The following is a 27,253-nucleotide window of genomic DNA, read 5'->3' as shown; positions in this document are numbered from 1 at the left end:
TTCAAGAATGAATCAAATCACTGGGGTTTTACTCTTCCTGATAGGAGTGATAAGTACTGACAGAACACTTCATAGGAATGCAAAGTACCATAATGAATGTATAAAGAAAATAGGTGAATATGAAGGCCAAAAGGGCTTTTTTTTTGTTTTACAGGAGACAGAGAATGAAAAGTCCTCAATCTGAAAAGTAGTAGTAACAGAATGATCTGAGTAAGTAAAATTAAAAGACCATAAGACAGGAAAAATTCTTACAAGACTGCAGCAACAAGACCATGCAAAACTGTATCACAGTCTGGGAGCAGGAATGAGGAAGAGCAGTAGCTGCTCTGAAGGCAGCCAGTGGCTGCATGAGTCTTGCTTTTTTACTTTCAAGCATATGGATTGGATTTCCATTCTGTGTCTGACAAACAGAGATTAAAATCAATAATTTTATTGTTATTGTTATGACTGCTGGCACATCTTAGTCAAGAAGCTTATATCTGCAATGCTTCAGCTGGTGAAAGCTAAGGAACAAGGAAAGAAATCACACAGAAATTCTATCATCATGAGATTAAACCTACACATCCTAATCAAGTTCATATATAGTAGATAAACTTGAAATGAATATATCTTTACACTTTTAATGAGAGCACTGCAGAGAGAATTTAAGTCCATTTAAACACTCTACAGCATGCTTGACCACAGTAAAACATTTAAAAGGTAAGAAAGCCATGCCATGTGAGGGCCCACTTTTTCATATTAATTTTTTTAAGAGAAACAAGCAAGAGGATGTTTACAAGTGAAAGAGGGAATTAAAAAAGACTATTAACAAAATATAAATTAATTTGCATTTTGTTAATATATAGATTTAGCTTTTTATCTGATGAACCTAAATTTCTTTAACAATCAGTAGTGACAGACCCAATATTGCCCATACTTGTAAAAGAAAGGATAAGCACTAAAGCTAATAGTATTGGAATCAAATTTTTCAGAAGACCAGGCCTCACAACTCTGTCCACAGTTATATTTGCAGTTCTGTACTCATAACAATATCTTTGAAATGCATACAAATGATTTATTATATGATACACAAACATTAGAGTCAGTATTATCTTTCAGTGCAACACTGGAACTTTGGAACTCTGTGTCAGTCAGTCCTCCCTTTGTAATGGACCCCAGCCATTTCTCTGGTTAAGCTCTGCAGGCACAATGTTGGCCAGTGTTGAAGTTGAATTACATAATTAGCTCAGAGGTTTTCAGTGCTAATCATAAACTAAAGTTATTGAGAACCTAACTTCACTGTGCTGCCAAATTACATACTATATACAGAAAGAGCTCTGATAAAAGATTACTCTCAAGAATTTAAATTCATGATATCAAGGGAGAAAAGTCTTCCAACGTGTTTGGTCATCCATACACACCAAGCCTATACAATTTATAGATACTTTATATTACTAACTAAATGACTATTACTATGTATCAGAGGTCCAAAATGGGCCTTGGGCCCCAAAGGAAGAAAGCTCTACACAGCTTGTGAGGTAAAGGAGCTACTTTGTAAAAGACTCCTAACTGTATGCTAGATTTGTAGCAGTAACCACATTAAGCAAGCTATCAGTTGTAGTGAAGTTAGATGAACGTAACTAAGTGCAGACTATTACTCATGACATGAAAAGCTGGCAATAGCCTAACTGGCTATGCCTCAGGAAAGCATTTAAGTATGTACTAAAGGGCTTCCTTTGCTGGGAATACCTTCCTGAATTGAGTGTTAGTGCTTTGTGGAGTTAAGGGCCAGACAAAATCATGCATTATTCCTTTTTGTGCACAAAAATGTACAAATATAGACTGCTTAGAGAACTGATGCATTCAACTTCTCTATCATTTAAGAGAAGAAAGAACAGAAAGTATTCAGCAAGTATAGGAATTCAATGATAGCAGCCTTTCAATACCTAAGGGGAGCCTACAAACAGGAGGGGAATCAACTCTTTGAAAGGGTTGAGAACTGCAGGACAAGGGGAAATGGTTTTAAGTTGAGGGAGGAAAGACTTAGGTTGGATGTCAGGGGGAAATTCTTTACAGAGAGAGTGGTGAGGTGCTGGAACAGGCTGCCCAGAGAGGTTGTGGATGCCCCATCCCTGGAGGTGTTCAAGGCCAGGTTGGATGGGGCCCTGGGCAGCCTGGTCTAGTATTAAATGGGGAGGTTGGTGGCCCTGCATGTGGCAGGGGGTTGGAGATTCATGATCCTTGAGGTCCCTTCCAACCCTGGCAATTCTGTGATTTTGTGATTTACATACCCATTGACAGTTACACCTGAAGCTACTTAGAACAGACTGTTCTCTGCAAGTCAGCAATGAGGAAGGCACAGCGATATATCTTGGAATGAATGCACATTTATAAGAATGAATGTGGGAAGCATATTTTTATTCCATAAAAAACCTTTAAGAATATACATTTTGGAAAGTCTGAAACACATTCAATCTTGTAAAAGCACCTCAATATCCAAAATTTTTAGGTTGAAAAGCTCTATTTTTCTAAGGAGTTACATAGAGGAGTTTATGTATGACAGCTGCTCTGAACTCCTATTTTATTATGTTGGCCCACAAAGTAAAATTGTGTCACTGAATTCTTCCATGTAGAGAAAACTCCATCCACTGACATTCATCAGTACTTGCTGAATATTTATGGAAACTGAAGAGTGGATGTGAGCACAGTGAAAGTTGAACTGTGTGGGCAAAATTTTCCTCGCAATGAAACCATCATAGCAGCTGCAAAACCAGTTCACCTCTGCTGGTGCAGATTTTTATAAGCATTACATGCAGGCTCTTATTCATATCCAGCAAAAAATGCACAGGTAATAGTGGTGACTATGTTGAAAAACTGTGTTTTGTTGCTGAGAATTTATTTTATTAAATAGTCTTACTACATTCTTTGTTGTAGTTTCCATGGAAATAAATGGAGGCATTACTTTTGGAGCAACTAATGTATTTCATTTATATGCTCCTTACACTATCAATTCTCTGAAAGCAACACTACACAAGCTAGTCTCAAGAAGAAAGAGAAGTTCTTCATATTTCAATTTTAGTATCACAATGCGCAATGTAGCATCCTAAGCATGTCTAAACCAAAAATCTTCACTTAAGCATCTTCAGAAAATCCAGGGACTATCTTCCAGTTTACTGTTCTATTTTATTTGCACTTGCTTTTATGATATTAATGACATACCATTTGGAGCACATACTGCTATAAAATCTAGAAAGTTAGCATGTAAAAGAATTTTTAATTATAAGAAAGTAACTAAAACCATCTTTTTATTCTTACTTTTTTTTTTTTTTTTATTTTCTTCTCATATTGTTTTTCTGCTACAACAGAAACACAGCATGCTCAAGTGAATAAAATTCACAGGAAAGAAACACTATTTATAGCCCAAATGAAATGTTTCAGGAAGAGCAATCAAAACTAAAATTTTAAATAGAAACATAAAAGCTAACTTCTGGATAAGTCCAAGCAGCAAGAGATAACAGTTGTCTAAAATTTAGTGGTCCCCATCTCATCTTCATTCTACTTGAAAAACTGCCAACACTGTTAGCATCAATGCAAAAATATTCTGTAACAAATCACAGAAAATACTTAGTTTTATTTATGGAGGTGAAGTTAATTTAAAAAAGCTAAAGATATCAAAGGGAACACATATTTCTTGTTAATATTTTTCTGAAAAGCTGCTAACTATAAATAGCAAATAGAGATATCATTTTGTGACCTATCTTACCAGTTTTACACATGCTATCAGCTACTGAACAAGTTTGATTTGTTTGCCCTTAAGAATATATTTTTCACTATATATGCCCTCTTATGCCCTCATGACCTGAAGCTTTTGTTCTTTGAAACCCTAAGCCTTCAAAGGCCTAAGGAGAGGAATTACTGCAATGTATAAGTTTCACTTAAAAATCATTGTCTTTCACGTCTCAGAAAATAAACCTCAGCCTCACTAAATATAACTAAAAGAAATGTAACCAAATGTTTCTCTCTAACGTAAGAAGCAAGTGCCTAATTGCTCCCAATTTACCTCTGCCCTCTAGCACTTCTGGTGCAGAGTAGAAAAACAGAAATTTTTAATTTAGAAAGAACATCTTTTGAATTCTAGATCTAGTTTCCAGCTTTTACAATTACTTAATTTACATATTCCATGTGACAAGTGGCCAAGTTGCATCCTAGTACTAGGACAAAGAACTAACCCTGCACATTTACTGACAAATCCAAAATCTCACTCCCAGGTGGTTACTGTCTCCCATTTCTACAAAATAAGTCGTCACTGCCAACATACACACATTTGTTCTTCTGCTAATATTGTTCTACAGCTTAAATAGACACTCCTGCTTTTGCAGTGCTTTTCTCTTTGAAAAGAAAGAAAGACAGCATAAATTCTTTACTCTGTAAGCCCAGATAATCAGATTTTTTTTTATAATACCTGCATAAAATAGATTCTGTATTTCCCCTACCCGTCTCACACCTCTTCCCTTCAGAACTCATGTTTCGATCATAAGTGACCAAAGCTACAAACAGAATTCCAGATTAGATTCTGCTAGCATCGTGTTCATTCACTTTAATATTTTCCTTTCTCTCTGAAAAACATGGTAAGACATCCTGATATATCTTTACACTTGCCTTTTTCATTGCCATGTCACATTTGTGGCTTCAGTCAGCCTGAGACTAATAAAGCCAGATCTCTCTCTTCCTCTGACACTTTCAATTATAACTCCCAGCTTATAAGAGGAAAATCTTATCAGTTCCTAATTAGACTTTGTACTACACAATTTTGTTTCATTCACCCTTGCTTCTCTGACTTGCCCGATCTGACTTTCCTGTCTTCTTCTATCAGCCAGCTTCACGGCCTTTGTTTTTATACTCAAAGAAATATTTCCTACTGTCTCCAAGTTAAGCCACAACTCAATAAAAATGTCTTTCAGCAGTAGCACTGATCTGAATTACACTAATTCAAAAGGGGGAGAAAATGCTATTTTTTCAGCCAAGTCGGCTTCTCTACACAGTTTATCATGTGAGTTCTTGTGCCAACAGTCAGCATCAGGGTGAAAGCAAGCCCAGAAATGAAGGATGTGCTTTTTTCAACAGCAATGTAATCTGCAGACACTTCAGAGGCATTACCCTGCAGTTCTTCACTAGCCTCAGTCTGTCTAACAGCTGATTGCCAAGGTCTTCTCTTAGCCATTAGCCTTTATCTTTTCCTGGCTGCAGCATCTGTTGGCACCATCGCTCATTGTACTCTTTCACGATGTTAGGAAAGGTAGACTACTATTTGCTTATTGCCTCTACAAAATATAAGCAGGCTTACAGTGCTGAGCAAAGGGTCAGGGGACTGGAAGAGTCCATGAGGGCAATGAGAACAAGCAGTTGCAGATGGGGTAAGGCTGGAAGAACTGCAGCAGGTTAATCTGCAAAGGACATCTCATGGTGTGGTACTATGTCACCCAAGGTACAAGAAGATCTTGTTGCTGACAAAAGAACAGATCTTCCCCCATCCCTTTCCCTTCTTCCAGCCATGCGTTCCTTCTCTGGGCACTGCTCAGTCACTTGGAACTGCTTGCATTCACCTTAGAGCAATACAAAATACCCGAAATACAAGTGACTGCATGACTGTAAGTTAAGAGATGGGAACACTCAACAAGGACTAGAAAAGGAAGGAAGTGGTATGAAGCACACCAGGAAGCTTTCTGGTGCTGTGTAAGCCCAGTTTTGAAACCACAGCTTTCATTTCATTTCATTTCATTTCATTTCATTTCATTTCATTTCATTTTCAATATTCTTTTGTTAAAATAGTAAGAAAAATTGAATTAGTGAAAGTATCTTTATTCTCAAAATCTTCACTACTGTTTTTCTCTTTTCCTAAAAGAATGTCACTTACCTTTCTGCATCTTTCTTCCCTTAGAGTGACTTTATCTACTGACTTTCAATAAAAATGAGGAATTAGTAATATTAATAACCAGTCACTGTATTTGAAATGCTGATTACAAACTAAGTGGTATGCTAGTCGGTGTTAAAAACATTACTGTAGATTTCAAATTAACTGCTTGAAGGGAACTTAGAAGTTGGGAAGACTTAAGTAATTAACTCAGCCACATTCCACGAAGTGAACTTATGGTAGTGTCAAATGACTAATGGATCCATTAGAAAAGTTTAAGAAAAGATACTCCTTTTTTTTCAGATGAAGCACAGGAGAATAATATATATATACTAGAACACCACCTTGCAGTATTAAAATAGGCATTCACAATCCCACAGCATTATAGTGTGGACATACTTGCTGACATAGAAATACATCATTAAATGAGGTGTCTTGTCCAAATATTTATGACTTCATTCCATATTTGAATAAACTTCTCCTTTAAAAATCATGAAACATTAATGAGGACAAGAGGCAGTGGAGTGAAAAGACTTGTGAAAAGGGCTCTATGCTTAACTCCAAGGTAGCAACTGAGAAAATTTCCCACAGTGATTACAAGACTTTGGAAAAGAGAGCAGGTTCTGACACAATTAACCTTTTGGCCATACAGAAAAGTTCTTCAAAAATAAGTGGCATTTTCCTGAAAGCCAGAATTTTTACATCTTGCAAACTCCACTCCAAACAGCAATCCTTCAAAATTGGTAAGCACACAAGGTAGGTTTTTCATTTGTTTGTTTATTTTCAAAATAAATATCAGAAGTACCTAAACATATTCCTAGCCTGCATATACTTCTTCTGTTTTTGGAAGCAATGATAAGAACAGACAACGTGTGCCAAATATTAATGCAGGAGCAAAAGACAGAGATAAAACAGCACTAAGGGTGAAGGCACAGCACAGAACAACTGGAAATTATGAAATTATCTCACTCTCATTGTGGCCTTCCTATACTTGAAGGGAGTGTATAAACAGGAGGGAGTTTACAAGGGTGGATAGTGCTAACACAAGAGGGAATGTTTTTAAACTGAGACAGGGGAGGTTTAGGTTGGATATTCGGAGGAAGTTTTTCACATAGAGGGTGGTGACACACTGGAACAGGCTGCCCAAGGAGGTTGTGGATGCCCCATCCCTGGAGGCATTCAAGACCAGGCTGGATGTGGCTCTGGGCAGCCTGCTCTGGTGGTTGGTGACCCTGCACATAGCAGGGGGGTTGAAACTAGATGATCATTGTGGTCCTTTTCAATCCGGCCATTCTATGATTCTGTGATCTTACTCAATCCATCCAATGCATTTTTTTTGGTGCACTTGAGTTTTGCAGTTCATGCAAAGTAGTGCTGTAAATGCGTGAAATGGATTCCAGGATTAAGACTTAACAAATTTATCTCCTTCTGAGCTACCTAACATCCTCATGAAAAGATATATATTTCTTTCTGTTTTAACTGCAATATCCCACATTTGTGTACCAAATGTGTACTACATTTCTCATGCAATAGCTATCCAGGGAGACTTTTCATGTGCCTCAGCACACTTTTCATTTTTTTAAATTCCCTGCCTGATTACCAGCTCTACTTACTCCCAGCAGTGCTATCCATCCTTCATCTTACTTGTGAACTCCAAATAGGATCAGGGGAATAAAAGATTTGCTATCTTATTCTTTTGTCCATTGTTGCAGGAAAAAAGGCACAAGACTGGTTACTAATATAATGACACATTTTGAGTATTCCATTCGGTAAATTCTAAATCATTTGTCTAAACTTCACGTGTTCTTTGCTTAGAAATCAAATTTTCCTTTACATATATAAAACTTGTTTAGCATTCTCATCTCGTACTGCAGCTTCATCTTTAATTTCTTTTTAAAAGAAAATTGTTAAATTGCACAATAAGAGTTCTGGAATAAACTTTAGCATCAGGTAGAAAATATAATGCTTAATTTTGCTTTCTAGATGCCTTTCTCCATCTGACCATTTTTTACTAGCTTTAGCAATTTTTTTCTAAATATTTCATACATTAGTATGCACTTAGGCCTTTGAATACTTTATCACAACCTATTATTTAAATGTAAATTAAGTTCTTCTACAAGGCATCAGAAAATAGTACTGAAAATAATGTTATGGGTCACATGTTGGCATGTTAACCTAAATGACACTTCTAGGATTAGAAATACATGAATATCATGTATTAAGTATCTGATAAGCAGTGACTATGATGTCATTATAAAGAGACTGAAAGACTGATTCAGATTAAAGTTTCTGTATAAACTTTGTACACCAGTGTACAATGTACCTGCCTGAATACATAGCCTTGTAGCCCTACCTTGTCACTTTAAACTTCATTAAAGACATTCATCAGACTCTCAGAACATTCCTCACTCCTCTCATACCACACACTTTCTGAACATAACATACAGAACAACAAAGAAAGTTTGGGAGATAAGATATGAATGGCTATAAAACAAAGTAATCTGCGCTATAAAAAAATCATCAGGATATTACTGGAAAATAACATTTCGTACATAAGTGTAGATATATATGTAATCATTTGGACAAAAAATGTATAGTGAATATTAAAATACATGGCTATGTTTCAAACAAATGACAAAACCAGAAAAGACAAAAGAAAGCTGCTCACATAATCTACCCACAGGAAAAGCCAGAAAACAAGCTGCTCACATAATCTACCCACAGGAAAAGCCAGAAAACTTGAAAGGCAGATGTACGATAAAATAGTCTTACATTTCACATGAGCACTGTAATAAGAAGTAAGAGGACAGTTTCAAAAATGTTAACATTTTATAGACTGTAGATATTTTTTCACTGCACTACAGAAAGGCTTAAGAGGTTACTCTACAATGTTACCCCAAATAATCCTTCCTCAACACAACTTTTACACCTGTAAGGCAGACTCAGCAGCAGACTTAATACAGCATCTTATAGTTCTGACATAAAAGTAAGGATAGAAAGAAATGACAGCTCAAACATATCTGCCCCAAATTTGGTATTTTGTTAGAAAAAAAACAAACTAACAACAAGAAAAAAAAAAAAAAACCAAGCAAATATTGTAACTGTTTAGAGATATATGATGAATATGACAAAGGCTCTATAAAATCTGTAAAATAATATACAAGGAAATGAACTAAACATTAAACATGGATTTTAACTATGTAAGCAGGTTGATGTTAATGATCATAAGCTATACATCTTTGTGTAAAGGTATTACAGCTCTACTCATGGCATGCTGTCTTTGGATCTACAATATATTTAAAAACAAATCTGAAAACATAATTATTATCCAACAATGTAAGCAGCACCACAGATGGACTAGAATGCTAAGTGTAAATCAAGTATTCAACCAGCCAATTTTTTAAACAAAAAGATTCAGAGTCAAGAGAAATAATCACCCACGTTCAAAACAATATAATTTCCTTTCATTTGCCCATTAGGCCAATGGTTCTTTTCATTATCTGATAGAAGAACAGAAAAATGAAATAGCTGTAAAATTTTTCATTTTATATTCCTACAAAATGAATCTCATTTCACACTGGAGCTTAATTTGAGAGCACCTTGTATAATGTACAGTGCCAGGATTGAAACTCAGAAATGAATTGCTAGATCAGTATGGTCTTCCTTCCATGCTAATTAGAATTAGGCTAATTAAGTGTTTTCAAAGCCCTCTTGGACGTTTGCACATTCACACGGTTTTCTACTGTGTTGCATGCATGTGCCACTGCTTGGAACCAGCAGAAAGACCTATCTTCTAGGGAATTAAGACATGTTCTAATGCATATATCTATGCTTTATTTAAATTTATAAGTATATTATCTTATACAAAATTTATTTACATAAATATATATACATACACACTATTGCAAGGATGACCAAGTTTAGTAACTGACTCAAGTTTCCAAGTCAGTGGAAATTAGCTTGTGCAGTATGCCGTGGAAGCAGGGAACAGTAAAAACTAGAATATTGTAGCCATAAGGAACTAAACTGTAGGTGATAAAAAGATTTGAAAGTAGAATCATGCAAAAAGTTCATCTTATGTCTTTTGTCTAACACAGGGTAACAGTAGATGGAAAATGGAATCATACAACCTGCAGCTACCCTTGTATTTTTTAAAACCAAATTCATTAGAAATGCATATGCACACACACACTCACACACAAAAAGAAAAAGGACACAGGTGTGCAAGAGCAGTGTTACATCAAATTCCACCCTGAAATACATAGAGTATATTAATCATTAATTAACTGTTAGAGCTGAATATTTCAAAAATAACCTCTTTTGTCTTTTCTTCATACTGGACTAATTTGTCCTAACATGGCTAAAACCAAGATGTGAAATTCTGATCATAGAGAAATCAGTAATTCACAACATTCTTCAACAAAACTGACATATTATCCATGTTTTCATTTATATATACAGCTTGTTAGTATTTAAGTTATCTTATGAGTTAACTGCTTTTCAAGAATATAAAAATAAAGTTTACAATAGGTCTTGGAAATGTGACCATGTTTTATACAGCGATTGCTACCATGAAAGCTATCTCTTCACATTTTTCATGGCTTCAAGAAAATCAGAAGTAAATTTCTCAATATAAAACTTTAATTCTGAATTCCATAATATAAAAGATTTTATTATACCATCTATCTCATCCCCAACAAGTATGTTTTGGAATGATTTGTCAATGAAAGTGAGAATGATCCCATGCTTCCTTGAGATGTTACCAATAGATTACTGCAAATTAGATACCAAATAAGCCCCATGTTGCTGTTACTAAATGTTTCATTTCAAGAAGCTCTTTAGAGAGACAGTATTATCCCACTGAATGATTGAAGTACTGAATCACACAGCATGAAAGGTATGCGTTTATAGAGTTTATAAACGCTTTCAAATATACAAACCTGCAGCCTTTCATTGTTTAAAAGCAGTTACTTTCTTTCTTTAAGCACCTTATAAAGCTTATGAAAATTTTAATATTTTTAATATTCACGAGATTTAGACACAGGTAAAATAACAGAAGTATGGTTCTCAGAACAAAAAGATTTGCCATGTATTATAAGAGCTTTCTAATACTGGAGCTCTTCTGAAAGGGTTGATTTTTCATAGTATGTAAAGGTTGTGACACATTTATGCTCAAAATATTACAAGTACAGTTAGTAACTCACATTTGCTAACCTACACAGAAGATACCTCACATGTCAGGAAACTTGTTTTAAAATTCTGAAGCTTTCTAGACTCTTCCAGTTGCTTTGAGTTGAAGCCAGCTAATTAGTACATCTTAGCTGCTCAGTGATTTGTGTATTAAGAAAAAAAAAGAAAAAAGAGGCTTAATTTGTTGTCATTTACATTTGCATTGAAAAGCATTTGTCATTTAGGTTGACTCAGAAGAACTATAAAAACTGTATAGAAAAAGGATAATAATTCATATTGTACCTCTTCTGAGCCAAGACCATAAAATTTTAGCCTCCCATGAAAAAAAAGCAATCTGTAGAGCATTTTTTTTTTTTTAAATGTCAGCCTAATTTATAAATAAATATTTAAATGGGCTTTTGTAAATTCTGAACGTAGACATTCCAACTTTATAGGGACAAAATTTATTCAAGACACAGAGCAGTATGAAAATTGCATAGAGACACTGGATATTAGGTGCCACCAGTAGCCTAGGAACCTTGGAGTTTTACAGTTGTGCTGAAAGTGGGTAAAGAAAACATGTCATACTGGCACATGCCAAGCAGAAGCTTCTCTCACAAGTTCATTCGAGGCAAAATATTTACTTTTCAAAGAATATTTACCTTTCAAACCATTTATCTGTGAATCATATGCCTTGCTGTATCTCTTCCTGCCTTTCCATCCCACTAAAAAAGAAGAAAAACTTACTGCATCCATGAGTTCACCTTCCTACAATTTACACTGAGAAATGGGGCTGAAGCATCTAACTCTAGGATCAGCACAGTGAGGAGGGCAGGCGTTGACCAGGCAGCACTTAATCCATACAGGCATCCCCAGCTGCCCCACACACACACTGTGTGGAGAGAAGTGAAATCTGGATAATCAGAGTCTAGGAACCTTGGGCTGTGAGTCTTGAGCTGACAGCAATATCCCAAGATCACAGTGGTCACGTGTTAAGCACTGTAAAAGCAAACCACTAGCCAGGCCCAGCCCTTCCTCTGACATCCCTGAACATGGCTGATGAAGATAATGACTTCAGTAAATTTAAGAAGGAAGCAGACAGAAGCTAGCGAGGACAAAGAAGCTAGCAAGGATAGAGACTTGAGTAGTCAGCAGGAAAGACGGCTTCCTCATGAGGGGAATGGAGGGACAGCACTGCCCTCTGTTCTCTGGCAACAGCAACAGGACCTGAGAGAACAGCATGGAGCTGCACTGAGGGGGTCAGGTTAGTTTTTCGGAAAAGGTTATTCACCAAGAATGTAGTTGGGCACTGGAACAGGCTCCTCAGGGCAGTGGTCACAGCTCTGAGCTGCCAGAGTTCAAGGAGCATCAGGAAAATGCTCTCAGACATAGGTTTTGATTTTTTAGTTGGATTCTGTAATCCTTGTGGGACCCTTCCAACTCTGAATATTCTATTCAGATAAAAGTAGGGTTGACTACTTTGTTTCAAAATTAGGAACAAGATAGGAGAAAACAATCCTACGTGCTTTGTACAACCACAAGGAAGACACCTTCCTTGACTGGAAGGGCCGGGCAACGGGAAGATGAATCAGCAGAAAGTGAAACTCAAAGCCAAAGGTAATTCATGATTAGCCAAGTTAGGAATATTCAATTAAAGTCTTTGAAGTACAGTGTAGGCAGCAGTGAAGATTTTGGCTTGTTTCCAAAAGTAGCTGCACTCACACCCAAGACAAAGAGAGTCTCAGAAGGGTGTAGTGAAATTAATGGAATTACCAAAATCTTCTTTCCTGGACAAAAGTTAGTGCTCCTGCCTGACATATCAAGTTATCTACCATTTAGGTCACTCTTGAGGCACATTTGTTAATGGTAACATTAAGTCTCCTTTATGTTACATTCAGTAGTCTCTATTTGAAATAAGAGTAGCCATGCTAAAAATATGTGGCTTGAGACTACATTTAGCAAAAATGTGACAATGCATCAGCAGTTTGATTTCTCCCTCTTCGACCCAGACATTTTAACTTGTTCGGTTTCCAGTTTGAACATTATAACTATTTCACTAAGGCCAAAACTACCCGTGTTCTGGTTCCTGAAAGCCCATTTGGCACAGCATTCGAATTAGCAGTAATGAGCCACATACGTTCCTCCATCATCAAGTTTGTTACCTTGATGAATGTATCTCTGTAGGAAAATCTGAAATGAGTTAATGTACTTCCCTATTAAAGCCACTTCAGAAGATGGCTGAATATAGGTGGCTTATTAGCTAAAGAGAAATTCAACCTAAGGCCCAATGAAAAAATATAGATCTTTCTAAAACCTGATTTATTGTAACTACTTCTTACAGCTACTCACAGAAAAAATTAAACATCAGCAAAATTAAAGTTTTAAATGATTGCACCAAAAAAAAGTTAGCCCATTTTGAGGCATTTGGATTTTGCCTTTAAGGTAATGCATTTACTTGTGCTGTTTTGTGCATACAGGGCTTTCTGTGATTTTCCTGCAGTTCAACCTGGAAAGCCTGGTTATCCACCAAAGTAGCTAAAAAAAACCAAGAAACAAAAAAACAAAACACGACATTATCTGAACAACAAAGTGAGGTTTCTGGTGATCAAAGTGGCAGATGGGAACAAAATCAGGGTAAAATATAAGCCTTAGGATAACAATTTTTTCTGGATAATATTATCAAGGGGGTTTACTGTTTCCAGAAACAGGGTGAGGATTGGAAATCAAAGGCTATAACCTGGGATATCATTTTCCTTTTTTTTTTTTTTTCTGATTCTTTTTTCTATTAGTTAGTGATGGATAAACCATAGCTTTATAGTGGTAAGTAAATGCATATTAGTAAATGTGTATTTTCTTTACTTGCTGGCATAAATTTTGAGAGAAGCTGTTTTACAATGGAAAAAAACAGTGTTCCCACCAGGTGGGCAGACAGAAAATTCTCTGCCTCCCAGTATTCAAGATTATCAAGAACAGTTTAACAGAATTTAGAACACCAAGACAGGGACTGGATTTATACAGAAAACTGGTAAGTATTTTAAAGCACTGCAAAGATCTCCCTAAAATGTTAAGTCTGACCCCTTCCTCTATAGGCATGAAGCCAGCTACTTGTAAACACATCTCTTTCAAAAATACAACAAAGTATCTTCAAAGGCTGGGGATTTTGTTCAGTTCTCTGTTTGAGGTGCTCCTTTCCCCTGGGTCGGTTGGTTTCATCTGGGTTGTGGTTGTTTTGACTTGTCCTTCTTGACTGTGTTTTTCTATTTCTATCCAAACTATTTCCACTGAAAACTCCTCCCAAGATGTCATCATTCAAACTTGAAGAATAAAAACAAAAAACTTCTAATTTCTGCACTTAAGTTTAATCACAGACATTAACACATTTGTTTTTCTGCTAGCTTTACATCTCATTGTGTACCAGCAGGATATATTTATCAGCAGGAATCTTATTTTCTCTCCAACTCTTCTGCACTATACAAGATTTTATAAGTCCCTGTAAGACTTTGCCATCATCTGAACAGTATTTAATTGCATGTCTTCCAGCTTGAGTTCACCTTTTTTTTTTTTTTCCGAACACAAAACCACAACAGAAAGACTTACTCTAAATGAGATGTCCAAAATACTACCAAGCCCTTACTGGAATAACTCTCGCAGTGCATGCTAGGATCATATTAGCCTGTTGTGCAATCCTCTCAGTTCATACTTCTTGATCAACTAGTAATAAAGAGGTATGTTTTACTCCCTCAGTTTTTTCTAAGTAATAAGCCCACACTCAGCAGAATTGCATGTTATTGGCTCCAAATGACCTTTCATAGTAGACTACCTGGTGTGTAATCCCATTTCTATTATTAAAGTTCAGCCTTTCTGAATGATATCCCTGTATTTCCCTGAGCAGCTCAGCATGGGAAGAAAACCCTCCTTCTCTTTTACTATCTGTGTTTGACCTTCTCCTCACAGTGATGTCACCATAAAAGCTACTTGGAACTGAAATATTTTTTATATTATTTATTTTATATTTTTACTGAAATGTTTAAGTTGAGTTATTAAAGACTGTAAATTCCTCTTTTCTGGAAAGAAGGATTACAAATTCAATTATTAACTCTTAAGTATCTATCAGTTTCAAAGACCTTTACCTGGTTCTCACCATGTAAACTGACTCTCTTGCTAACAAAACAGATGTTAGCATCTCCTAAGAATTCCTATTCCAGTTATTTTATTAAAAATACTGATTTTATTTCTTTTGCAGTAATGGGAGAAGTTGAATACTATATTCACTCTTTCAGAAACATACTAAGTTAGACCATAAAAGAAACTGTCAGTATTTTCAAAGAAATGAAGACATCATTTCTTGCTACAAAGATAAATTTAAGGATAAGGAAAAAAAATGTTTTTAGTTTACCTTGGAACATGCTATGAATCCTTGCAATAGGACAGTAGAAAGCAAGCACAATTAGTAGAGCATTGAAACAACATAAATATTTGGGAATGTTAAAAAAGTGATATTTCTTAGCTGAAACAACCGTATTATGACATCTCTGTAATTTCAATACAGGTATTTTCTTTCACACAGAAATATTCACCTAAGTCAAGACAAGGACATGTCAGCTTTGCCACAGCCGTCATTCTCTCATAAAATAGTCAAGGTTTTAATGTGAAAAATCTCTATGAGACTAGCAGAGAAACACACACATAAATCTCCTCAAAGCATATTAGCTTTTAAAGAAATATCATCTCCTACAATGATACATGAACCATGCAATGTACATTAAGAATAATCGCTCATCAGATACATCAGACACACACAAAAGTTTTGACAACTTAAAGCATTTCAAAATAATTTAAATTGACATTAACAAGGTGTAGATTCTGTTTCTACTTTCACAGGAAGTGAATTTTATACAGTAGTCTTGTTCTGTTCACAAGACTCTCCAGAGTTACGGGGTTTGTAGGCCCTTAAAACAGGAATTTCTGTCTTTGTCATGTTTTGGTCTACTTAACTTGACAAAGAAGCTAACTTATAAGCTAATGCAGACATAGGAAATGCTGAATAAGAACATTTACTGACCACACACTTAATTTCCCTATAGCTCCCTGACATAGCTATCTGTCAGATTACTACATCTCTCTGACATCTGCAGCTTATTTGTGAGCAATTTTCATCTGTAAGGAATAGTTTGGCATCCGCTCCACATGATCAAAGTACTTACACTTTTTAAATACATATCACCTCAAACCAGATTCTTTTGGTGGTACTAATGCAACCCTTTACTTCAGAGCATTTAATTTGAGAATATATATTTATAATACATGGATTTTGCATTTGATTTTTAATGTAGGAATTTACTCAGTTCTTGACTAGAATACAGGCGCCATTCATATGGGGAAAATATGCTGACCCCAGTACAACGTAAGTATGTTTGTAGGGTTGCTCTCATGTCTTAAATTTAAGAAAGGAATTTTGCCAACACTTTCTAAGCAAGGGTTTGGTCAACTGTTGATTCCGTGGTCATCCTCACAGCACTGTTTTAGCCATTATCATTGGAGAGATATTTCTTCCTACATCAAATTAACACCACATATCACTTCAGCAAATGAAAATCAGAACTCATATTTGATACTATCAAAACAGTACAGTGGATTTTGCAAGTGTCCTTACAGTATAGGCATGCAAAATGCAGACTTTTGCTATCCCTATTTTACTTATTAATACTTTCTGTTCTTTAGCAGGAATGAAAAAAAATAAAATGCATAGATATATCCCCCTGAAATATTAATAGATGCATACACTTTTATCACCATGCAATACAATCCTCTTAGATTGTATTCCTTAAAGAAGTGGTGTTTCTAAGACTCTTTTGTCTCCTTTGCTTCTTTCTCAGAGCTATCATGCAATTCTCAGTGTTTGAGCACCAGACTTCAAATGAGAGATCTATTCAAAACATGCACAGACAAAATAAATGGTTTCCTTAGTAATGGGAACTATGTGAAAGTCTCTGAAACAGCTCCTCCTCCAGTAAGTCATTATGTACATGATCCTTTCTATACTCAACTACTGTACATTTACTACTGTAAAGGTAACTTTTGAAACAGATCACAAGATATACTTAATGTGCACCCACCATTTCTGGCAGTCAAATCACAGAGGGAAATGAGAATATTTTCTGTACTCCTAATTAAACATTTTGGTTTTTCAATCAGTACTCATGTTGCATTTTTCAGTAATCTTTTAATTAATTTTCTAGATCTGCAAATTATAAGAAATGAAATTGTGTAGGTAAACTGCTAAGAACTTCACTTTGGCACGCAATTCATTTCAATAATTTAGTGTACTTGATTTGAACTATCATTAGCTAACCACATTCTGAACACACATTGCCCATATCTGCTCTGTTCCTCATCACCACCAAAATCACCTAATAATAATTATCATAGAATCATAGAATCATAGAATGGCTGAAAGAAAAGGACCACAATGATCATGTAGTTTCAAACCCCCCTGCTATGTGCAGGGTCGCCAACCACCAGAGCAGGCTGCCCAGAGCCACATCCAGCCTGGCCTTGAAATTATCTATAATCACAGCTTGAGAATGCTACTTATGGCATGGGAAAACTACTATGAAACTTGTCTTACTCTCAAAACAAAAACAACTGAAAGCAAAATGATATTCTAGTTCTAATATTCAGCTTAATAAGCTTGTACAGATTTTTAAATCAGCAGTATGATTTATGTAAATGAAAAGCAAATAATCTAGAATTAGTATTGTTGCCCATCTATTTTTAATATTAAACCACAATAAACTATAACAAAATACTTGTGCCACACTGCGCAGTGTTAAAAGAAAACTGTTAAAAGAAAATTTCTATCTGTTTCAGACAGAAATTCAGTTAATTCTTCATAGAGAGGAAAACAGAAATGAGCAAAAAAAATGAAGAAATTCCTCTCGATTAAGACACCACTTTTCACCAGCTGTAAGAATTATGACAGGCTGCAATCAGGAGGAAAGTTCTAGGCACTATCTTTAAATCATTACTGCCACCTCTTCCTTCACCAGCCACAGACACAGATAAACTCAGACAGCTATAGCACTACAAGGTATATCCTATGCATGCATAAAGTCTCACAAACACCAGGTAGATCCTCATGAAATCAAGAAGGGAATCTCAGATTTAAAAAGCTACCATTTTGAAGATCCCAATAAACTATATCCAACTATTATAGATTACAAAAACTGAGACTTGATCTCAAGTTAATACATAAAACATAAATTAAATCAATTCTAAAACTGAATGCATACACTGAGGTTGAAAACCTCTTTACAGATCACATAATTCATCGACCTAATCCAGCTGCACAGAACTCTCTAGCTGCTTTTCACTACTCCATCTTCATTAAGATTCCTACGCAACATAGCGAGGTGGTGGTTGCTACGTGTGACTCATTTCTAGCTTTCAGTGGATGCTGCTATGCCAGAGATTCCTGCCTATGTAAATAGATCCAGAGACAAAAATTAGAAGAACTCTGATATTACTCTGAGTTGGACCCGACAGGTGCCAGTACAAAACAAAACACTTTAAGATTTTTTAGACTCATGCTGTTCTTTGGAAAGGCTGACTATACTACTGAGACCTGTAACAAGGAATGATAGTATAGTTCTTGCTTGGGAGCTTGTATTTTCTGTTTCATGGAACATAACTGTTACATGAATAGGCGAATTTGCTAGAATATGCAAACTTTCCTACATCACCAAGATAAGCATCAGCTGATCACCACTGCTTTCATTCATCCACATCATGTGATTGAACTTGCCTGTACTATACAGCTCCTTTTACTAAGCAATTCCAGTTTTGCCAAGTTGTAGAGCATCTAGTACCTACACAGCTTTCAATGTAGTATCTGGCACTTTGTGTAGATGTGAACTTACTTATTCTTATGTGAAATTATTTACAGGTTCATGGCCTAGGTTTGTTTCCATCTGCTTTATTTCTATCAACACCAACTCTGAGATCTAATAAAACAAAGTTGCTAGTGGGTTAAGTAAGGTGAGCATAACATTCTCCATTATGAACTACAACTGTATTAATAAGCCTACCATCTCAAAAATATATATATAAAAACAAAAAAATAGACAAAGAACCAGAGTTAGAAGCGTTGTTTTTGCTTTTGCAATGAATAAATGGTTCAATTGCAGAGGAAGATGCATTAATATGAGTTACTACTGTTTGGAAGCATAGCCCTTAGGAAAATGTCAATAGTTAGTTGCCATAATATCTAAAAAGGAATGTGACAGTGTCAGGTTAATGCCCTTGCATAAACAGCACTGAATATGCTGCTAGAACAGGGTTACAGGAAGCAATGGCCTTTTTGTCTCTCTTTAAGGCACATCATGCATGACAACTGGCTATAATTAATAAGTCAATTAATAAGTTAATTGATGAAGTCACAAGATAGATTTTCTTGAATCTGAACAATTTCAGCATTCATCCTGAATGGAACATCCCCCCACACGTCACATGGCAGATCCGAGAGGAGAATGTTTCACAGAACTGGTGAGAATTCATCTGTCAAACGTCAGCTCCCTCCTCTTTTCCTCTAAGGGCTACAGGAAGAAAGAGGGCAAAGAGTCACCACTTCACCCTCCAGTTTGTCACTGTGGTGCCTCAGAAAGTAAATGTAAATGCCTCAGAAGGGGCAAATGTATTCATATTTGATAAAGCTGCTTAAAATGTGTCTGCTGTTTTACATGTGGACATAATCAGTGTGGATAAGGACTGTAAGAAGAATTTTGTAGTTGCTAATTTTAATATAAAGTGTTTCATGTTAGAATTTAAATCAAATACTCGTGTTTGTGGGTTTTTTTCATTTAATTGCACAATATTTGTTCACTTTTAAACTACATTTGTAGCATTTTAACTACAGCTGTGTTATCTGAGCCTAAAAATACTAGAACTGGTCTTTAATTCCCTGAGCCACAATAAGCCTACAAGATATAAAAAGCCAGAGATGCTCCATCCTTCACCCTAATTAAAAAAAAAAAAAAGCAAGTTTTGAAATTTTATTTCAATTTTAAAGTTTTAAGAAAAATGCTGGTATAGAACTGTTGTATTTTATTAACTAAGGCTTTTATGCATCACACTAATTGTCCAGATAAATAAATACTTATTATCATGTGGACCCAGTAATCAGATAAAATGCATGCAAAATAGATACCTGGAGCTAGCATACATTACTTTCATCATATCTCTATCAGTCTGAGATTTTTTCTTCCTATCCTGTAACCTAATAAGCTATATATATAATTCTGGTGAAATAGATTACACTGCTATTTTAAAACCACCAAGCATCATACTGAAATCAGCAGGAAAATAACTTAATGAATCCTAATCATCGTGATTGTTTTGTTACAAAAGGTATTTTTCTCCAGCAGATAGTCTGAAAAAAAATATATTTCTTTGCATCACCTAAATTAAAAAATTCAATTATTTCACTTTTCTATGAGACAGAACTTTATTATGATATAATAACATTTTAACTAATATGTAAATGTATGCCTATCAAGGAGGTATTTTAATTGCATATATACTCTATCATAAGAACTCACTTTCTTTATGCAAGTATACTTCAACTGATTTAATTATTTAGCCTTCTAATTACACAGTCCATACCAATCAACCAAAATGAAGCACTTACATAATCTTAATTTCACATGTCAAATCACTGAATATGATTTTGCATGATTCTCATGCTAACTAGAAAGCCAGATTTTGAATGAATGATTGTGAGTATGTGAGGTTGGGGCAAAACACAAGAAATCTTCATGTAGAACAGCAGCAGTCCCTTTTACCCCAGATCTTAATTCTTCCATGGGATGAGATCAGAGAAGTAGGGGCACTTTGTCAGTCTTAAGAGAACCTTTTCCCTTTTTTAACTCTGTCCAGATTTTATGAAATTCTCTTATCTTTCCTTTTACCTTCCCTCCTTCTCACCCCCCTGCCCAACCAATGCCTCGTAACTGGAGCACAGGTTTACGTCCTTTGTCCAGGGCCAGGTGTGATAACACATGGCTGGGATCAAGCAGCATTTCCATTTTTCCAATGGGATGCAACATAGCTAGCAGTCTTGTTTTTCCTGCTTTTGGCTGTGCTTTCTTGAAACATCCTGAGCCCTGTCTCAGCAGAACAGGCTCTTAAAATGAGCAGTATGGAATGCTCATAGGTTCACTTTGGGAAGTTTACAACAGTTTGCATCTGCAGCTTGTGGTGCAGCACAAGGCATAAAGAACTGGAAGGTAGCTAGAGATACATTGGCCCCAAGTGGCTTTGTTATACATCTCTAGTTCACATTATGGGGAAAAAATGTCCATACTAAAGGAATGGGAGAAAAAAGAAGGGCCACAAGCCTTCCACCCACCCTAGAGTACTGTATGTATTTTCCACCTGTCATTTAAATGCCCATACTTCATGTATGACACTATTCTACTCAGTTGTATTTATGAAAACTGGATTGCACACAGTTTTAAAGAATAATAAAGTCGTACCTTTTACTTATTCTAGTTGCAGTATTTAAAAATTAGAGGAAGAAGGAAAAAAAAGCTGTTGCTTTATTACAGCCACAACAATGTAAGTACCAGTGAGTTAGATTTTACAGTATTTTTCCCTAACCAATTATAAGAAAAAAAAGAAATACATTTAAGAAGTTGCCATTTCATTAATTCAGTTTTCATAGTAAGTGATTCTGTGAAGTGTAAAATTATTTTCTTACAGAATAAAAACAAAAATAATGCAGTCCACGATCTCACAGTGAATCAAAATGAAATAGAGTTTTCATAAAATAGTAAACATTTCATAATAGAAATCTGGTACTATTGCTGTTGCAAGAAGTACATTAACTTAACATTGTTTGCTAAATATTCAGAAATATTTCATACTGTTATTAGAGAGTATGGAAAAAACATAGCAGAAGTGTGAAATGAGAACCAAATTTCCCTGTGCTCCACTAGAGGGTGGCCTGTGTCAATCAGGGCTGGAATGCTGAATTCACGCAAGACAGCCAACATTTTCTTAGTTTCGACCTGTTGACAAACAACTATTTGCATTTCACTATTGTCAATCTTCTATTACCAAATAAATTCCTTCATAAAAAAACAGTATGTATGACAAAAAACTTCTCCTAACGGCATCTGTCTCATTTGTTGTTTTTTATACCTCGAAGGGATAATAAATTTCAGTCTAGATTTCCCTTAAATTGATAAAAGATTTTTGAATTATTTCATGATGTTTAAAACCTCCATGGTTTGTACGCCCTTTGTTCACACAGAAAAAAGAAAAAACCTGAAACCAAAGGACATGGCACAAAGAAGGGAGAAAGGAAAAGCAAAGGAAGAAGGAAGGCTGGAAAGGAAAAATCTGTGTAGTTCTTCGTTTACATATTTGGATGGCCACAGAGAAGACAGTCAGGTAGAGGGATGTTGAAGGAAACTGATAGTATTTCACCAACCCCTTCCTCAATTCATTCTTGACTTTCCTTGTTTCTCAGAAAGGTGTGTTATTACTCTTACTTTCTGTTAATAAACATGCAATATATATATATATATATATATATATATATATATATATATATGTAAATAATAAAATTTGGAAAAGGAGAATGAAAAATCCTTTATTTAAGCTAAAAGTAAAAGCAGCAAAATGATGGCAGTTTTCCTGAATGGTTCCACAGACAGCATCTCTTGAACTGCAGTAACCTCTGCAGAACTTCAGTGATCTCTAATCAGTTGTTTCCAACACAGATAACATCCTGACATAGCCCTAAAAAAATAAAAATGAGGAATTTAGACCTTCTGAGCTGTTCTGTGAAAACACAAACCATGTCCTGTAACTCCCACAAATCGGAAGAGGTGTCTGGGAGCGTACAGAGGCTTGTTTCGTGCATCCGTCCCCGAAGCATCAGTGTCACGTAACAGACAGCTTCCCACGGCCAACCAGGCTGGCGCAGCCGCGCACTACGCTGCAGCTGGGCACGCCGGAGCACTGGCTCCTCTCTGGGGAGTGGAAGGGGCTCAGTTATTAATGACCGCTGAGCAGGCAGCACCATGTCAGAGTGACAGCCCAGAGGGTGGACAAGGCACCGCTAACCACCATGGAAACAAGGAGAAATAAGAGCTAGCGAGCAGCGATCCCTCGCTCCCGCTCCCCCCGCTGGATTGCGAGCCTCAGCCAGGCAGGCAGCAACAGCGCCCTGGCAAACATAAGGGATCTCAGCTGGCAGCACAGAGAGTCTTTCATGCTGTAGGATATCGATAGATACATCTCTGTATTATATACCATTAGACACACACTCACACATACACACACGTATTTAGACTCTGGCTTTAATACAAGTATGTGGTTGACTGAACCGAGGATCAAAATTACTGAGATGCGAGAACTCCTCCAGCTCTGAAACTATTCCTATTGAAAGGTAAGTTCCTCTTTATTTTCTATCTTGTCCTTATATCTTAACATGTGAACTCTTTCTTCTTTTTGTAAAGTTTTATTAGCATATTTTCACATTTTACTTCCTGAACAGAAATGCAAATGCAATTTGCATTTTGTGCCGGAGATAATCTAAATATGCTTGTGAGAGTATTAGAATTGTGCATTTGTTGGCTTGAAAGAACATCAAAGGGTACCAAATCATAAAGGGAGAACGTTCCCCCTGATGTTTCAGTTGCAAAATCAAATTACACAGTTGCTCTGTGTTTTGAAACCAATAAAACAAGACACAGGACAGCCTCCTTTCTTCTCACCAGGGCTAGGATTAAGGGAAATGCTGTTTATGTCAGGACCTAAAGCCCACAGAGCGGCAAGGCTGAGTGAGCATATCACAAACAGTTATTGAATTTCTGCCAGGCTACATCTTAAGGACTGTGGCAAATGACTTCGCTTTAAAAACATCCCCTTTTCAGTCAGAAGGGACAGTGTGAATGTCTGATTACTGATGCAGCTGGAACGGACGCACTAGGTAAAAAGGATCGCATTAAGCAGGAGAGTTCTCATCTTCTTTGGTAATTAACAGGATCACAGCAGGGTGCCTCCAAAGTGTACTTTCATATAAGGAGTCTGTTCAAATTCATCACTGTAAAAGCTGTGCCTGCTTTAGCACGGGAAGGCACAAAACTGTTTATCTTTGCTTTCCCTGTCTTTGTGTTCACATGTCTAGTTTGAGTTTTTGCCCAGCACTGCTATTCAGAAAGAGAAGAACCCAAGACAGGGAGGCTGAGGGAGCAGTAAATGTGTCTGGGGGAGACCAGAAAAAAAGACGGCAATGATTAATCAATTTAATCAACATAAAATTCTATGCTAGCAATATTGTTGCTCAATGTGTTTGCATTTATGTATGTGTCATTTCTTTTATGCAGTACAACAGTATCCTAGTATCCCTTCAGATGAAAACACATTCAGTGAAGTCCATCAGCATGGATCTGTGATTCATGCACCAGTGAAAGCCAGAGAGATTTTAGTTTACACCATGAAAAAGACAGGTTAGCTATCTGCTGCATGCTTCAAAGTGGAAAAACAAAACAAAACAAAACAGAAAAAAACCCTGTAATCTTCCTGCATGTTTTCATTTGCCCTTTAGAATGCTATGCCTGCATTGTAAACAGCTCAGTATACAGATTATTTCCTCAACCTCTTCCCCCTCTACCACCACTCACCCTGTACACCTTGAAGAACAACATAAAGAACCTGTTCTGTTGTAGCAGTGCAATTATTTATTTCTAATTTCCGTTACTGTGTTTTCAGAAACAAACACTGTGAAACAGACAGCCAATGGCTGTAAGCCTGCCACCTTCCCAAAAATGTCAGGAAATGGGTAGCTTAACAATATGTAGAGTAAGAAGTCAATTAATTCAGCTGACCTTTGTAAATGGTGACAATAAAGCAGCTCTGACAATATGCCACAGCATTCGATTTTCCCTCTGGAAAATGAATGAGCTTAAGAAGAGGTTTCCTTTTCAGAGCAGAGAATGAAAGGTATTGAAGCATTAGCTCCTGCTATTGGCAAGCTCGCTTCCTCTGTTTCAGCTGCTGTATGAAATCTGTTAAAGCAAGCTGGCTTATTTCATGACATGAACCACAACCCCGGTTCAATTAATTCAGTATCCCCTTTCCACCCACACTTATGTGCATGTTAGTTGCTAAAAGCAGACTTTCAAGCTACCTTCTTTGCAGAAGGTGGTATGCAAAAAGGAGAGCCTGATTCTGCTCTCTCCGTGCTATATGCAAAGGAGTGCTCAGATGAAACTTTTTCTTGTATGTTGTGCTACATGCTTAGCTTTTCTGACTTTATTCTCACTCATTTTAATGGAAAAATTAAGGAGCTATGGCTAACTTCACACTAATCTACGTTGCTTTTGGTCACCCGTATACTCTAATGCACTACTTTAACGTATTATATGGACATGCCACAGCGCTTCAGAAAAATTTGTTTCTTCCAAACATGCACGCACAGAGAAACACGCAGTGTAGATGCAGCATCTGAGCGCACAGCACACGCCATCCCAAGCAGCGCGCCAGCGCGAGTGCTGGCTGACTGTTTTGGTTAATACTCCCTACAAGCTCCTGCAGTAACGTGGTTGTGTCAGACGGGGACTGGCTGACGTTGTCATAGCAACCGCGCCGTGCCGCCTTCCCGGGCGGTGGGCCTGAGCGCGGCAGCAGGCCGTGCCTGCAGGTGGGCCGCGAGCGGGAAGAGCTGCTCCGGCACCGCAGCGAGATCCGGTCAGCCAGGCACTGCTGCTACCTGTCACGCAGGTCATAAATATCATGCATAATCTTTGTTAAGCGATGAAGAAAAGCAGCTTATGAAAATCCTCGTGTCCTGCAAATCGCTTGTGATCACTCGTCCCTCGGGACCGGAGGACAAAATGAAGTGTTTGCAAGTGAGAGCAAGCCATGTAGCAGCGCTGCAGCCACTTCCAGTGACGCTCACCTCCTAATCCCTATCACTGATGAGAACCACGGTGCCTTTAAATGGTTGGTGTTTGATAGCCAAATTTGAGAGCAGCTGACAGTTGAAGAAAATAAGTAGAAAACAAAGAGATTTTTAAGGCAAGCTCTATCTTACTTCTGAAGGTAATGTCACCATTGACAAACGCCGCCAAACAAACACTGTTTAAACTGCAGGAATGAGTATTCCATAAGTTCTGGTACATCAGTGATTTTGTTAATTCATATATCCCTCCTTCTCTTAATACCATTAAAAGATGAAGCAGAAGAAACAAAAGTCTTGAGAGGGATGCTGCCAGAAGGTGTCTCAGCAAACCATTCCACTTTAAATACTACATAATAACAACTAGCCATATCTGACAGTGACAAACTAGTGACACATACTGCTCAAGAAACTGTTTTCTGAAGTATATTTGTCTAAAAATGTGTAACTTTTAAAGCATAACTTTCTTCTTCTTTTTTTTTTTTTTTTAATTCCCATGTTTTTAATTCCTTGTATTCCTTTAAAAAGAATACTAATTCTCATTCTAACAATATAACGAGCAATTAAAATCCATTCCTTTTTTTTGAAGGGAAAATGCCTGTAGAATTTGAGAAGAAACAGTAGTGACAGATGTCATTAAAAAGGTCATTAAACACATTAGTATTACTAGAAAATCAATACTTCTCATTACAACAGTAAGGTACCTGGAAAACCAAATTACCTTGCCTTTTACTTACTCAGCTGACTAGCCCACAAACTGTGAAACGCCATTGTTGTGAAACATCATTGTTCACAAAGAACATTTGGTAATATTTTCGATGCTAAAAACTTTATTTAAACAAACAGTATGAACCTCAGTGTAATACACAAAATCTGTAAATGATGTCATTAATGTCACCACAACAAATCTATACATGATGTCACCAATATCACAATAAATTCATGTCCTCAACTGACCTGAACTGATAAGTTTCACTGTCTCAACAAACGGAGCTGTATTCATCTGCACCAAAGGAATATCCAGTATGGGTGTCAATAAAATTATTCCACCTTGGGTTTTATTGGAGTAGCTGAATGTGCTACCTGGTGAGAAACAGCACTTTCACAAGCACAAAATACAAACTACTTTCAAAATTCTGCTTGATCCACTTGCCCTCCTTTGACAGGATTTCCTCTTCTTTATATATGAAAGATGGTGCTATACGATAAGCCAACCATAACAAAAA

The 27,253-nt window shown here is 36.6% G+C and overlaps 2 protein-coding genes across 10 annotated transcripts in view; one reads left to right on the top strand and one right to left on the bottom strand.

The window, feature by feature from the left end:
* IMMP2L (inner mitochondrial membrane peptidase subunit 2) overlaps positions 1 to 27,253 on the bottom strand; it is a 462,993-nt gene that overhangs the window by 203,239 nt on the left and 232,501 nt on the right. The window lies entirely within an intron of this gene.
* The window catches only part of LRRN3 (leucine rich repeat neuronal 3), a 37,112-nt gene continuing 32,729 nt past the window's right edge, over positions 22,871 to 27,253 (top strand). Inside the window, exon 1 of the mRNA XM_031615676.2 lies at positions 22,871 to 23,513. The gene's annotated coding sequence lies outside the window, so the exon portion shown is untranslated. The remainder of the gene's footprint in view (positions 23,514 to 27,253) is intronic.

The sequence above is a fragment of the Phasianus colchicus genome, chromosome 1 (assembly GCF_987193195.1).
Source record: "Phasianus colchicus chromosome 1, bPhaCol1.hap1.1, whole genome shotgun sequence".
NCBI lineage: Eukaryota > Metazoa > Chordata > Aves > Galliformes > Phasianidae > Phasianus > Phasianus colchicus.
The sequence above is the reverse complement of the archived record's forward strand: the minus strand, read 5'-3'. Positions and strand labels throughout refer to the sequence as shown.